The sequence below is a fragment of the Macaca thibetana genome, chromosome 1 (assembly GCF_024542745.1).
Source record: "Macaca thibetana thibetana isolate TM-01 chromosome 1, ASM2454274v1, whole genome shotgun sequence".
Lineage (NCBI taxonomy): Eukaryota > Metazoa > Chordata > Mammalia > Primates > Cercopithecidae > Macaca > Macaca thibetana.
The window spans coordinates 116,834,105-116,849,086 of record NC_065578.1 but is presented as its reverse complement, the minus strand read 5'-3'; the positions used below and the strand labels follow the sequence as shown (position 1 = coordinate 116,849,086).

Below are 14,982 nucleotides of genomic sequence, written 5' to 3'. Positions count from 1 at the left end.
TCATTTTGGAGCTTTAAGATTTGAGTGCCCTGCTGGATTCTGGACTTGCATGGTCCCTGTAACCCCTTTGTTTTGGCCAATTTCTCCCATTTGGAATGGCTGTAGTTACCTAATGCCTGTACCCCCATTGTATCTAGGAAGTAACTAGCTTGCTCTTGATTTTACAGGTTCATAGGCAGAAGGGACTTGTCTTGTCCAAAGACTTTGGACTGTGGACTTTTGAGTTAATGCCGAAATGAGTTAAGACTTTGGGGGACTGTTGGGAAGGCATGACTGGTTTTGAAATGTGAGGACATGAGATTTGGGAGGGGCCAGGGTCGGAATGATATGATTTGGCTGTGTCCCCACCCAAATCTCATCTTGAATTCCCACATGTTGTGGGAGGGATCCAGTGGGAGGTAATTGAATCAGGGGACAGGTGTTTCACATGTTGTCTCATGATAGTGAATAAGTCTCATGAGATCTGATGGTTTTAAAAAGTGGAACTTCCCTGCACAAGCTCTCTTCTCTTGTCTGTCTCCATGTGAGATGTGTCTTTCACCTTCTGCCATGATCATGAGACCTCCCCAGTCACATGGAACTGTGAGTCCAGTAAACCTCTTTCTTTGGTAAATTGCCCAATCTCAGGTATGTCTTTATCAGCAGCATGAAAACGGACTAATACAGAGGAAAAGCACTAGGTCATACGGGAAATGTGATAAGGTGAGATAGGCAGAATTCTAAATGGTCCTTATGATCTCTGCCTTCTGGCTCTACACCCTCTCCTCTTGAGTGTGGGCAGGATCTATGACCTATTTCTAATCAATAGAGTATGGCACCAGTGATGGATGTCACCTCTATGATTATGTTATTTTGCATAAGACTCCATCTTAGCCAACTGGAATGAGAGACCTTTCTTTGAGCTGCAGGGGCCTCTAGAAACTGAGAGCAGCCCCTTGCTGACAGCCAGCAAGAAAGTGGGACCTCAGCCACAAATGAATTCTGCCAATGACCATGTCAGCATAGAAGAGGACCCCAAGCTCTGGAAAGGAACAAAGACCAGATGACATTTTGTTTCTATTCTTGTGAGGCCCTGAGTGGAGGTCTCAGCCAACCTGTGCCTGGACTCCTGCCTGCAGAAACTGTGAGATAATTAATGTTCACTGTTTTCCATCACTATGTTTGCAGTAATTTGTTATGCAGCATAGAATACTGATACATGAGGAAAGGAAAATCACATCGATAAATGGGTCACAGACCTAAATGGAAAAGCTAGAAAGTTACTAGAAAAAAAGCACTGAAGAATGTCTTCATGATCTTAAAGAAGAAAAAAGTTTTCTCCAGAGGATTCAGAAAATATTAGCCATAAAAGAAAAAAATTGCTAAATTGAGAAAATGCTTAAGTCACAGGTTGGGAGAAAATATTTGCAACACATAACATTGACAAGTGACTTGTATGTGCATGCATAGAGACTCCTATAACTAAAGAACGAAACAAGTCAATTAAAAAGAACATAAAAGAAGATGGACCAATGGCCAGTAAGTCCATGATGCCCATGACAAAATGCTCAACCTCATTAGGCATTAGGCAAAATGCAAATTAAAACCACAATGAGGTACCACTACATATCAACAGGAATGATGGAAATGAAAAAGACAATACCAAATGCTAAAATAAAAAGAGATCGACAACAATAAATGTTGGAGAGGATGTGGAACAGCTAGGATAAGATCTTATACATTGCTAGAGGAAGTGTAAAATGTGCAGTCACTTCACAAAACTGAAGTTTCTTCAGAGTTTAAATATCCACCTTAATTTGATTTTATAGCTTACAGCAATAAAACCACAGGCCTTCATCAGTAACTAGCATTTGAAATGTGTTTTTTTAAAATCAACGTTGTAAGTGTACATGATAGAAGAGTCCGTTACTTAATTCAGTAAGACCTAAAAAAGAAGAATTGTCAACTCCCTATTTCCTTTTCTCAAGAGGGGAATCATTTCAATTCCGGTAGTTTTCTTTTCTTTTTTAACTTTAACTTTTTTGATTTTTCAATCTAATTGACTTTTTACTAGTGAAGACAAGGATTTATTTCTGTTTAACCACCACACTACATGATCAATATCTCTTCCCTCACCCTATTCTTCCAGTGTAGCTATATCTCAATTGTTGGATATTTAATATTTATAATGTTATGACTAAATTCTATTAAGGATTGAGCCATATAATAATAATAATAGCCACCCTATTATTTTTTCTTTCTTGCACTACTTTTAGTTTTCTTTGAAGTTTCTTCTTTAATTATTTGCTTAGTTTTAATCTTAGCCTCTAAAAAGTAGAGTCTGAAGCAAAAATTAAAGTACTGATACTCTATCTGGGAGATGCAAATCCAGATCACTGAGGTTGAGGAAAAAGAAAGGGAGGCAAAGAAAGATGTGAGGCAATGCAAAATGACATGTTACTGCACTTGGCTGCTGCTGAATAAAGAGCCACTCAGTGACACAGCAGGCTGTTCAGCAGATCTGTTCATTTGGCACCCGAGACTTCTCCAGATGGGTTGCAAGAATAAATCATGCTTCAATGTCATCCATAGAAGAAAAGGAGGAAAGTGATTTGTCCTCCTGGCTCCTTCTTGTCTGTGGATTCTTGTTTGGTAAAATTCATCTCATGTAAATTTATTCCCTTGTATTTCTAGATTGCATCAACCAGCCCCTTCATGGGATGCCCACTTGGGATTCTAGATCTCACACCCTGTGCTGTAGTGTTTTATCCAACCCTGGAAGAGATGGAAGGAGAAAAACTCTGGAGGAATGGCTAGTTGGCCCAGCTTCAAGAATAGCTAGAAGAGGCTTAGGGAGCTTGCATCTGATACAGGTTTCTATACACTTATCGCTGATACAACCCCAGCTTTCACCTATCCACTGAAAACTCCTCTCAATCACTCAAATAAATGGGGGTATTCCATCATTTTCCACTTCCTGGAGCTCTGTCTCTGGATGCATTTGACCATGTTCCACTCCGGACTGGTTGACATCTATACTTGGTACATAGCTGTTATCCTGAAATCTCCTTTCACCATCATTTGGAGTTTTTCTCCTTCTGTCTCTTAAGTTGAAGCTGTTTCCTGAATTACATATCTTCTTCTTTTCAACCTATCCATCTGACAAAGGGCTCAAGAATCTACAAGGAACTTAAACAAATTAACAAGAAAAAAACAAACAACCCCATCAAAAAGTGGGTAAAGGATATGAACAGACACTTCTCAAAAGAAGGCATTTATGTGGCCAATGAACATATGAAAAAAAGCTCATCATCACTGGTCATTAAATAAATGCAAACCCAAACCCACAGGACATACCATCTCATGCCAGTTAGAATGGTGATCATTAAAAAGTCAGGAAACAACAGATGCTGGAGAGGATGTGGAAAAATAGGAATGCTTTTACACTTTTGGTGGGAGCGTAAATTAGTTCAACCATTGTGGAAGACAGTGTGGCGATTCTTCAAGGATCTAGAATCAGAAATACCATTTGACCCAGCAATCTCATTACTGGGTATATACCCAAAGGATTATAAATCATGCTGCTATACAGACACATGCACACGTATGTTTATTGCAGCACTATTCACAATAGCAAAGATTTGGAACCAACCCAAATGCCCATCAGTGATAGACTGGATAAAGAAAATGTGGCACATATATACCATGGAATACTATACAGCCGTAAAAAGGGATGAGTTCATGTCCTTTGCAGGGACATGGATGAAGCTGGAAACCATCATTCTCAGCAAACTCACATAGGAACAGAAAACCAAACACCTCATGTTCTCATTCATAAGTGGTAGCTGAACAATAAGAACACATGGACACAGGGAGGGGAACATCACACAGCGGGGCCTGTTGGGGGGTGGGGGACTATGGAAGGGATAGCATTAGGAGAAATACCTAATGTAGATGATGGGTTGATGGGTGCAGCAAACCACTATGGCACGTGAATACCTATGTAACAAACCTGCAGGTTCTGGACATGTATCCATGTATATATATGTAAAAAAGAATCCTTAGAGGAAAATTACCAAATTATTATTATTTCCCTATAAAATTAAAGAAAGAGGCAAAACACAACTAAGATAAGGTTTCTGCCCACAACACATTTACAGTTTTAAAAGAGATTAACAGGTTGGTAGGTTTAAGTTATACAAACATTAAGCAGTGGCCGGGCACAGTGGCTCATGCTTGTACTCCCAACACGTTGGGAGGCCAAGGCAGCCAGATTGCCTGAGCCCAGGATATCAAGACCAGCCTGGGTAACATGGTGAAGCCCCGTCTCTACAAAAATACAAAAAATTAGCCAGACAGGCTGGCATGCTCCTTTAGTTCCAGCTACTCAGGAGGCTGAGGTGGGAGGATCGCTGGAACCAGGGAGGTTGAGACTGCAACAGGGCATGACTTTGCCACTGCTCTCAGCCTAGCAACAGAGCGAGACCCTGTCTAAAAATAAATAAATAATAAAAATATTAAGCAAAGCAAGGTGTAATTTAGTACTAACTTGATTGATGCAGAACCTATAGGAGATGTGAAGCCATTTTCTTGGTTTATACTTTTATTTTGGTAAAAGACCTCCTAAGAAGTGGTGCATAGTATGAATAGGGTGCACAGAGTTCAATTCTGGCCTTGGTATTAAGCCTCAGCCTTAAAAAGGCCAAAAAGCCAAATGCATACTTAAACATAATTTCTGGCATGTATAAATTTTTACTAATCAATATTCTTGTGACCTTTAGGGTTACCACCATATCTAATTAGTGCTAAATCGTCAGTAATGTGAATCAGCCACACCATTCAAATTATTGCTAATATTAGAATATTCACCTTCAAATATCAGTAGTCACTTTAGATGACTTTTGGAGTGAGAAGCTACTTGTGTGCTTTATATATTGTAAATCTATCAGTTACTTGAATATGTACTCCCAAACACAAAATGCGATGGTATTATTCAAAAATTGAACGTCTCGTAAAATTTGGCTGTGAATTCATCTAGCCCTGGGCTTTTCTTGGTCAGGGAATTTTTTATTACTAGGTCAATTTCATTACTCGCTATTGGTCTGTTCAGGATTTCTATTTCTTCCTAGTTCAATCTTGGAAGGTAGTACATTTCCAGGAATGTATCCATTTCTCCCAGGGTTTCTAGTTTGTGAGCATAGAGATGTTCAAAGTAGTCTCAACTGATCTTTTGTATGTCTGTGGTATCAATTGTAAGTCACCTTTATCATTTCTGATTGTGTTTATTTGAATCTTCTCTCTCTTTTTCTTGGTTAGTCTAGCCAGTGGTCTATCAGTTATGATTATCTTTTCAAAGAACCAACTTTTTGTTTCATTGATCCTTCGTATCATGTGTTTTTGTGTCAATCTCATTTAATTCTGCTCTAATCTTTGCTATTTCTTTCCTTCTGCTAGCTGTTGGTTTGGTTTGTTTTTGTTTTTCTAGTTCCTTGAGGTGTGACATTAGGTTGTTGGTTTTAGGTCTTTCTATCTTTTTAATGTAGCCATTGAACACTATAAACTTACAGCACTGCTTTTGCTATATCCCAGAAGTTTTGGTGTGTTGTGTCTCTTTTCATTTGTTTCCATCTTTTTAATTTCTGTATTAATTTCATCATTTACTCAAAGATCATTCAGGAGCAACTTGTTCAGTTTCCATATATTCAAATAGTTTAGAGAGTTCCTCTTGATATTGAGTTCTAATTTTATTTCACAGTGGTCTAAAAAGATATTTTACATAATTTTTAAAAATTCATTGAGACTTGCCTTATGGCCAAGAATATAGTCTATTTTCGAGAATGTTCCACATTCAGATAAGAAAAATGTATATTCTGCAGTTGTTGGGTGGAAGGTTCTGTAAATGTCTATTAGGTAGGTCCATTTGGCCTAGAGTCCACTTTAAGACTTCGCTGATTTTTGCCTTGATGATCTGTCTAGTCCTGTCAGTGGGGTGTTGAAGTTCCCCACTATTATTGTATTGCTGTTTCTTTTCTTAGGCCTAGTAGTATTTGTTTTATGGATCTTGGTGCTTTGGTATTGGGTGCATATATATTTGGGATAGTTATATCTCCCTGTTAAATTGAACCATTTATCATTACATAATAACCTTTTTTTGTCCTTTTTTACAGTTATTGGTTTAAAGTCTGTTTTGTCTGACATAAGTATAGCTCCTCCTGCTCATTTTTCTTTTCTGTTTGCATGGTATAGTTTTTTCATATGTTTATGGCAGCACTATTCACAATAGCAAAGTCATGGTATTAACCTAAGTGTCCATCTACAGATGACTGGATAAAGAAAATGTAGTATGTGTATTTATACATACACACACACACACACACAAAGATGGAATGCTATGCAATCATAAAAATGAAATTATGTCTTTTGCAGCAACATAAATGGAGTTGGAGGCCCCATTACTATAAGTGAAATAACTCAGAAACAGAAAATCAAATACTACATGCTCTCACTTATAAGGGGGGCTAACCAATGGGTACACAAGGACATATAAAAGGAACTAATAGACACTGGGGATTTCAAAAGTGGTAAGAGTGGGAGGGGGTACGGGTTGAAAGTTACCTGTTGGGTACAGTGTTTACTACTGGGGTGATGGACAGGCTGGAAACCCAAACTTCACACACACACAACACATCCATGAAGCAAACCTGCACCGGCACCCCTCAAACTATTAAAAAAATTGAAATGCTACAAAAAGTAATGAGCAATTTTACATAAGAAAACAATTATTAAAAACATCCAAATAGCTGAATATATAGGAAATAGAGTGTCTGTTGATTTGAAGGTTAGAAAAGAGTGGATTAGTGAGATAAACATAGGAAGAACTTCATATCCTTTTTGAATAAAATGTTGATTAAAAACTAAATGATACAAGAAAGAATAACAAAGATTAGATTATATCATAATTCACATCATTATAGAATTGTTTGAGGTACTAGCACTCAAAACACTAACAAAATAAACTTTAATAACTATATTTAACTTTTTGTTATTTCCCTTTAGGCCGAAAGTATTTCAAAAAAATTTGTCATGGCTTCTAAGGATATGCTTTGTCCTCTCAACATTTCATGAAAAGAAAAAAACTCCAAAACCATGTACATCATCGTCCGTGATTAATCATCTTCAACATAACAAAGATACAAATAATACATTTCACAGTTTTAGAAAAAACTGAGGTAAACAAAACACATAAATTTTTCTTGCTGATAAAATATCAAAGGAACAGACCTCACAAGAGTTCTTAAGTTTTTTTTTAGTTTTGAGTCTTTGGAGGATAAAAATGTAAATAATATACTTGTTCAAAGAGTTGCAACAGACTATGATCAATTTTCAGTAATTAAAGATGATGGATTTTTGGCCGGGTGTGGTGGTTCATGCCTGTAATCCCAGCACTTTGGGAGGCCGAGGCGGGTGGATCACCTGAGGTCAGGAATTTGAGACTAGCCTGACCAATATGGTGAAACCCTGTCTCTAATAAAAAAATACAAAAATTAGCCAGGTGTGGTGGTAGACACCTGTAATTCCAGCTACTCAGGAGGCTGAGGCAGGAGGATTACTTGCACCCAGTAGATGGCAGTTGCAGTGAGCTGAGATTGCGCCACCGCACTCCAGCATGGGTGACAGAGTGAGACTCTGTCTCAAAAAAAAAAAAAAAAAAATGATGGATTTTTGAGATTTGTTCAAGCTATGAATTCCAGATTAAATAAAAAGATATTACAAAACACTCCTGATTATATTCTTTTATGCAATAGAGATATTATTATTAGTCATGCTCTGGATGTTAATATAGTTATATCTGCTTTCTTTTGATTAGTATTTCCATGGCATACCTTATTCCTTCTTACTACTTTTTACATTTCTAATCATTATATTTCAACTGAATTTCTTGTAAGCAGCATATAGCTCAGTTTTTATTGTCTGAAGTGGGGGCAGTTGAGATTTTAATAACATAAATCAATGTTGGGCCCTGCCCGTCAGTGCCGGGCCCATGGGCCTCCCATCTTCCTATTGCTTGGATGGCTGCCTGCAGCCAGGCTTCCCACATTCTCCAGGAAAGATCCAGCAGCAGCCTGACAAGGGAGGCAACAGCAGCTAAGGGGATGGAAGATGAGGAGACAGAAGCATGTGCAGGTGCATGTGTGTATGAACTTCCACATGTGAACACACATAAAGTGTTAGGTTTACAGACCCTGGCTCAGAGGCAGTCTAGGATAGGAAAGGAAGGAGGCAAGCCTTGAAGAAGCACGTTTTTCTCTGGAGTGCCTCAGCCTCACCCTATCCCAGGACAGACATGTGGGGTATGAGAAACCCACCCCTAGGTCCCAGGCTTCAGGACTGGAGCCCTTTTGAGTCTGGTGGATTCACAGGTACAGTGTGTGGGTCCACAGAGTCTGTCTCCTTCTGAAAGCCCTGGAGAGGTGGAAGATAGAAAGTAAAAGGAAGCAGGTCTCTGACAGATGGACCTGACACCTCAGCCATCACTGGTCTCCGAGTGAGATGGTGATGATCTCAGCCTTATGTACCTACTGTAGGGCCTGCAGAGCCCGCAGAAGGCCTCCTTTAGTCCATGGAACAACTTATTCTCTATGTCTTCCCTGTTGGTCAGCTCATACAGGCTAAGTATGGAGTTGTTCTGGCCACTCCTGGAGACCCACTGATAGATGAGTTTTCCCCATTCTTCTGGCCTCTGCCACACGATTAGGAAGCTAGACTTGCTCTTATCCAGCCACTGTAAGTTCCCATTCTTCCTTAGTTCCTCTAATACAACCTGGACTGATCCCACAGGAAGCTTCCACAGCTTGACGGTGCTGAAGAGCAGGATCTCCTGAGCATCCACCGCCATCACGCTGGACTGTTTGTGTAGGCAGCAGATGGACAGAACCAACGAACACCAGGTGGCCAGCTGCTTCTGCCAAGTGGCCATGTTCAGCTGTAATGTAAAGGGCGGGAAGCGATACTGCCACAAACACTTGAAATTCATCACCATCATGATAGCCCAGGAAATCCCACATTTTTTTCTTTAATTTTTAATTTCTATTTATTTATTTTTTCGAGACAGAATCTCGCTCTGTCGCCAGGCTGGAGTGCAGTGCCGTGATCTCGGCTCACTGCAACCCCCGCCTCCCGGGTTCAAGTGATTCTCCTGCCTCAGTCTCCTGAGTAGCTGGGACTACAGCCATGTGCCACCATGTCCAGCTAATTTTTGTATTTTTAGTAGAGACAGGGTTTCATCATATTGGCCAGGCTGGTCTCGAACTCCTGACCTCAAGTGATTCACCTGACTTGGTCTCCCGAAGTGCTGGGATTACAGGCATGAGCCACCATGCCCAGCCTCATAGAACTTTTGAATCTGTTGACTGAATTTTTTTTTTTCCACAGTTTTAGAAAAGTCTTGGTTAGTAGCTCTTAAAATATTGCTTCTGCTCCATTCTCTTTTTGTTTTTCTGAGACTATTACATATTGTTACATATTAGAACTCATCACTGTATCACATATGCCTCATGGTCTTTTCTGTACTTTCCATCTCTTTTTTTCCCTTCTCCCTGAACTTCAGGATGGATATTTTCAGTTAGTCTGTCTTCCTGGTGATGAATTCTCTCTTCTGCTGTATAACTCTCTGGTAGGGAGGTAGAGACGGAGCAGATCATATTAACCCCTATTAATCACATTGGGATTACACTGGTTCAGGACTAGGTTTTAGTCTTCTGTGAACACCATTTATTTCTGGTTTACCTTACCTCTTAGAGTATAGCTTCTGGGTGTCCTAATGGGAGGTCTAGCGTGTTTACTGGGGCCTTTTCTTGCTGAACCCTGAACTCTAATTTTTGTTTCTTAGGCTTGTTAGACTGCTGAAAGCTCTGCTCAGCTTTCTAGCCTCATTTAAGTGTCTGTTGCGGCCCAGCTTCCTAGCTTCTCAGCCCTGTGCTTTTAAATTGGCAAATGCCTCAAGGAAAAAGCCCTGCAGGATTCTGGGTTTATTTCAAAATGTATTTCTTTGCTTTGCTTTTAAATTGGCAAAAGCCTCAAGGAAAAAGCCCTGCAGACTTCTGGGTTTATCTCAAAATGTATTTCTTTGCTCTGATATTCTCGCCACTCAAGTCTGGCCACCTAACTCTAACTGACTCTGTATCTATTAATAGCTATGTAATGTCTTCAAAGAGATTTATTTTTGTCTTTTGTCTTGCTATTACAACTTTTTTCTTTTTTTTTGGTGGTGGGGTTGGTCTGCAAAAAGCATTCCCAGAAGTATAAACTTTAATAATGTTATTTAATATGCTACTTCTGTATCCTGAACATTAGTCATTTGGATGTGCAGAAACAGAAGAGTTTGTTCTTAAAGATTGCCACTACCGGGAGAGGCGTCTCATGCCTGTCATTCCAGCACTTTGGGAGGCCAAGGCCGGTGGATCCCTCGAGGTCAGGAGTTTGAGACCAGCCTGGTCAACATGGTGAAACCTTGTCTCTACTACAAATACAAAAATTTGCTGGATGTGATGGCATGTGCCTGTAGTCCCAGCTACCGGCTACTCAGGAGGCTGAGGCAGGAGAATCACTTGAACATGGGAGGCACGGGTTGCAATGAGTTGAGATCAAGTCAGTGCACTCCAGCCTGGGTGACAGACTGAGAATACAATGGATTAATGATGAATGCTTGCAAAGAAATGAGGTGGGGGATCACCGTAAGGCAGTTTCACCAAGACAATGGTGAAACTGACAGACATATTCATAGAGTAGAAAACAGATCTATAGACTGACCATGGGAAAAATGTGGTGAAGGTAATGAGTGATTTAGGAATCACAAGCAAAACATTTTGTACGCCTCTTTAAGTTGTGTATTTAAAATGTAATTACAATAGTTCATTTTTAACTGAATTACAGGGCAAAGCATGACGATAGCGAGCCATTCTCATCATTCTTCTTTAAAGAGAAATTGCATGGTTTTGAAATTGTTTTGTTATTTACTTATATGAGATGTTAAAACGAGATGGAAATGCAGCCATCACATACTAAAAAATAGCTTGAGTTTTGAAAATACCTTAATATTGTATGCTTCAGGTAATAATAATAATGATAACTTGTTAGCAGGATTTGCTAATACCCAGAGGTTAACTGGAGAGAAATCAATTCATATGCTGGACTCTGCTGGAGAAGTAATCAAAATGATGGATCTTGAGAGGATAACTTTTTCTTGAATTATACTTGTTGAAAGACCCACCCTTCATTCTACTTAAGATGCTGACACTGATATGGACGCAATGAAATCTTAAATACAGATGGAAATTCATAGATTTTGTTATTCTGAAATCTAGTTACATTACTGTATTTACACCCTTGTTTATCCAAGGATTAAAGAAATACACAATGTATGTGAGGGCAAAAATCTGAAATTTCCTTCTGAAATATTCAGATAGCACAAAACTTCAACATGCTTCAAATAGCATCTTTACTAGCAATCAAATCTTCAAGTAGGTGTTGAAAGGGAAATAAACATTACCTTAGCTACTATGGAGAAAAGAAAAGATTAATTATTTGGGAGCAACATCACCACTAGTGTGCCAGCAAGAAGATACTAAAAAACAGCTTGTGTCCTCACCAACCTCAGTTCAAAGTTTCTATTTGTATGACAAATGTAATGACACAGGAGTAATCCAGCAGATTGAAGTGATGACAAATTATTATTAGTGAATTCTAATGACAAATTTTAAAAACCGACCTCTTAAACTTAATAATAAAATTATATTAGTAAGCAAGCCTTAGAAATAAATTTTCTAGTTTACTCATGTATCTCAGGGTTTCATTCCATTTCATCCATTCATTCAATGGTGACTTATGGCTTCAGCTAAATACTGATTCTAGTGTAGCCATCTCTCATTAGGTGGTAAATTTTTTAAGACCTTTTTTTGTCTTAAAGTGTCTTTTATTGATAGATAGATAGATAGATAGATAGATACATACATACATACATACATACATACATACATACATACATAGGATCTTGCTCTGGCTCCCAGGCTGGAGTATAGTGGCCTGATCACAGCTCACTGCAGCCGTGACCTCCCCAGCTCAGGTGATCCTCTCGCCTCAGCCTCTCCAGTTGCTGGGACTACAGGCATGCACCACCACTCCTGTCTAATTTTTGTATTTTTAGTAGAGAGGGGGTTTCACCATATTGGTCAGGCTGGTCTCGAATTCCTGACCTCAGGTGATCCAGCCTCCTCGGCCTCCCAAAGTACTAGGATTACAGGCATGAGCCACTATGCTGGCCTTGAAAATGTCTTTATGTTCCTTACACGCTTGATAATTTGGTTGAATACAAATTCTAGGTTGAACATCATTTTCTCATGGAATATTGAAAGCAGTGGTCCACATGTTCGTGCTTCCAGGGTTACTTTTGAGAAATCCAAATCCATTCTGATTCTTGATCATTTTTATATGACCTTTTTATCCCCCCACTCTCTCTAGAAGCATTCCAAACTTCTTTGTTCATAGTGTTCGGAAATGCCACAGTTTCAGATATGTAGCCTATTTTTTTTTTTTCTGTGGTAGGTACTGGAGAGTCCTTTCAATTTGTAAAGTCATGTTTTTCTTAGTTCTGGGAATTTTTTTTTTTTTATTTCTTTTTTGCCTCTATTTTCTCTTTTAGGAACTACTATTATTTGGATATTGTTTATTTTCTCAGGAACTGCCTCCTCCAGTTTAAACTTGAGAAGCCTACTGTTAAAATCTAAATTCAGGGTTTTATATTTACCCCAAAATTTTCTTATTTGTTGGGGGAAAAAACACTCTTTACATAAAGAAGGAGGAAGACTAGTGGGTGGCAGAGGATGAAAATATAGGCTGGAGTTGGCCAGTTTCTATTCTCCTGACTCCCTCCTATTACTAAAACGAGTTCAAACCTGACAGCACAGAGAGCCTGGGCCCACACCAGACAACCTGGTTTCCACTCTCAGCTCTGCCACTGACACTGGGTGAGCTTCAGCAAGCCATATCAACTCTCTGGATCTCCGCCTCCTCTCAGTAAAAAGAAATGTGAACAATAATATCTGCACAGCATAATAAAATAATAGCATCTCCTCACATGGCAAGGTGTGAAGAACTTCTGAGAGCAGACATCTGAACCAAGCAAGCTTTATTTAAGTGGAGGAGATTATTTTTATTGGAATAACATGAGGGTTGGTAGTTTTCAGATATCGTGTGAGTTTCTCTGTACTTTCTGAAGGGGCAGAGCCCCAAACAACAACTCCAGAGGCAGGTTTTCAACATGACGGCTTGACAGCCACCTGCCTCAATGGCAGGATTAGGAGGCTCAGAGGCCCCGTGAACTGATAACATCACTCGGAAGTGAACAAAGGTCAGACTTACCCAATTCCCAAACCCTTGATTTTGGGCTCACAATGCAGGCCAGGTTTTGATTTCCCTGTTTGAGAGCAGAGGCCTGTGGCTGTCATTTTAACTTTATCTCAGCATAACTGAAGTGGCCTTTTCATCTCTCCAGCCCACCCAGCCTATCCCCACTGTCACTGCCACAGCCTTAGTGCAGGACCAAGCTAGCTCAAAGCTTCCGAAGCCCAGGCCTCCATCTTGTCCTCCTACAGCACACATCTCACGTTACAGATGGCTGCAGTCAGTCTCACCTTCCTAAAGCACAAGTCTGATCATATCTCTTTTATGTTGAACCCCTCAAAGTGTGTGGGATGGGACACTTAACTTTTCCATGTTCTTATCATTTAGTTATGCCTCACATAAATAGGACATCACTGTTTCACCATAGCCTGATCATTCGTGTCTTTCCTCATTCTTGCCTTTTATAAAAATTACCAAGCTATTTCCTTTACTTCACTGTGTTCTCTCTCTACAGATTTGGAATGTTTCTATGCTGTTTCTATTCTTTTAGTGGTTACTGCAAAGTCGACTGTACATGTTTATCATAAAGTCCTGCAGTCAATCTAGAACTTCATTCCTCTCCTAAGATTTAGCTCCAGTGCTCCTGCCCTGAACTCAGAGTATTGTTTAGAATATTTTAAATCTGATTTTTTAGTAACTTTGCTCTTAACTTCTTCATTTTTCTTTATTCTTATATTTATTTCCTGCACTCTGGATACATTCTCTTTCAATGTGTCTAATCTTTTGTTTAATCTATTGACTGTGTTTTTCATTTTGGTGGTTATATTTTTCATTCCTAGAATTTCCATTTGTTTGTTATTGAAATCTGTCATTTTTGTTGGTTTTCTGCAGTAAACTCATCTTTGCAATTGCGTCCTTTTTTGAAATAAAGACAGGAGGCAGGGTCAAAGATGAATTCATCACGAAAATTTAAAAATACTTAGATGTAAGTGATAGTGAAATCACTACATGTCAAAGTTTATTGAAAGCAGCATATGTAATATTTGACTTTTTTTCCAAATATTTGAAACAAATTCAACATTAGAAGCAAATACCTGAAAGAAACCTTTCAAACAAATTTTTACAAGCCTTAAATACTTGTATTAGGAAAGAATAAATTAATCGGGTAAGTCTCTACCTTAAGAAAATGAACAGAAACCTTAAAGACAATAGAAAGAGGTAAATAATAAACAGCAGAAATGAATGAAGTAGAAAACAAAGAAAAATAGAATTAACAAAGCTGAAATCTGATTCTTTTGAAAGAATAATCTATACTCACTATCTTCACCCCCGCAATGTGGCTTTTACCTCTTCTGTCATTCTATGAATGTTAGTATGGCAAAAGCAAAACAAAAAAAGGTTCTAATAACTTCCTGGGCATTGAATCTTAAAGAACTATTGTTAGTCCTTATCTAATTTGCCTTCTGGGTGCCAATGGGTATTCTTGACTACTTCCTGAACTTCAGACTCAAATATCTCACTGCTTGTTCAAAATCCCCACTCAGATAGCTCATCAGCATTTTACACTTATGACCAAAATTGAGTCCATGAAGTCCTCCTTCCCCA

The 14,982-nt window shown here is 39.0% G+C and overlaps 1 pseudogene; it reads right to left on the bottom strand.

The window, feature by feature from the left end:
- Nucleotides 1-8,510: 8,510 nt before the first annotated feature.
- LOC126951526 (vacuolar protein-sorting-associated protein 25-like) lies at nucleotides 8,511-9,019 on the bottom strand (annotated as a pseudogene).
- Nucleotides 9,020-14,982: the final 5,963 nt, after the last annotated feature.